Genomic DNA, 1,774 nt, shown 5'->3' with positions numbered 1-1,774 from the left:
TGTATGGCAGTGATCAGGGTGCTGGTATGGCATATGGGGTGATCAGGATGCTGGTATGGGGCATGGTGGTGATCAGGATGCTGGTATGGAGCATGGTGGTGATCGGGAAGCTGGTATGGGGCATGGCGGTGATCAGGAAGCTGGTATGGGGCATGGCGGTGATCAGGATGCTGGTATGGGGCATGGTGGTGATCAGGAAGCTGGTATGGGGCATGGCGGTGATCAGGATGCTGGCATGGGGCATGGCGGTGGTCAGGATGCTGACATGGGGCATAGCAGTGGTCAGGATGCTGGTATGGGGCATGGCGGTGATCAGGATGCTGGCATGGGGCATAGCGGTGATCAGGATGCTGGTATGTTGCATGGCGGTGATCAGGATGCTGGCATGGGGCATGGTGGTGGTCAGGATGCTGGTATGTTGCATGGCGGTCATCAGGATGCTGGCATGGGGCATGGTGGTGGTCAGGATGCTGGTATGGTGTATGGCAGTGATCAGGGTGCTGGTATGGCATATGGGGTGATCAGGATGCTGGTATGGGACATGGTGGTGATCAGGATTCTGGTATGTGTATGGCAGTGATCAGGATGTTGGTATGGGGTATGGCAGTGATCATGGCATTGGTTTGGGGCATGGCAGTGATCATCGCATTGGTTTGGGGTATGGCGGTGATCAGGACACTGAGAGCAGAGAGAAGCGATCTTTACTTTCACTTTTTGTGGTTTACTATGTGAATGCTGTGATTGGTCACAGCAGTCACATGGTAAAACACCATGTGATCTCCAGGACACAGTGGTAATGTGACCCGTTGTGTCCGGGCTACATATCGATTGCCGGGATCCCGGGTACGCGCTCTGTGAGCTGTGCAGGAGCCATCAATGCGAGGTGACGTACATGTTTATTAGTCTGCATCGGCAAAGCTTCCTGTCCAATGTCTACGGTATGTACCAACTCCAACTAACAATTTTTAAGCAGTTACAAGAACATTTTTTTTCCTTCTCGGGATAAAGGTTTTGCATAAATAAATAAAAGCTGTCATTGTTGAATGGTATGTCTCAACCCTCTAACTGCCACCTTTGCCAGACAGCTTGTTCTGTTAAAGCAGAACGTAAGTCACCCTCAGCAGAGCTGACATCTTCTCCATGACTTCTTTCAGGTGCCAGTATTCGACTCTCTTGATTGGCCGGCAAGGGATGACATAACTCTTATGCAATTCATGTGTGCCTAGGATGGTGTGTCTAAATACAACACTCCTGTCCTCCTAGGCCACAGGTGTCAAACTGGTGGAACTCCAACTGTTGCCAAACTACAAGTCCCATGAGGCATTGGAAGATTGATAGTTACAAGCATGACTCCCAAAAGCAGAGGCATGATGGGACTTGTAGTTTCACAACAGCTGGAGGGCCACCAGTTTCACACCCCTGTCCTAAGGCAAGCAAAGTATGAAATCTAAATTTTATTTAGTGACTTCATCCTTTTTCTATGACGTGCAGAATGTATTTTATTATCACAGTCAGACCTAAAAGAACTGTTATTCTTATTTTTTACTCTGGAAAAAATTAAATTTGTATTTTAAAATGTGTGTTTTTTTAGCTATAAAATTGAGCTTTGGGCTCATTTACAGGATCTCCTTGGCCCCTTTGATAATAAAAAAGCCAGCTGGGAACAGAACACAATAGCTCAAGCTGAAATTTAGATACACAGCTGAATGAATCATAGAAATGACTCAAGTTAGGCTTTTCTGTCTCTTTGGAAAAAAACAGTTTACTTTGGGAA

Source organism: Staurois parvus, unplaced genomic scaffold (assembly GCF_062004578.1).
Source record: "Staurois parvus isolate SC_StPar_1 unplaced genomic scaffold, SC_StPar_1.0 ptg000154l, whole genome shotgun sequence".
In the NCBI taxonomy this organism is placed as follows: Eukaryota; Metazoa; Chordata; class Amphibia; order Anura; family Ranidae; genus Staurois; species Staurois parvus.
This window is presented reverse-complemented; position numbering follows the sequence as displayed.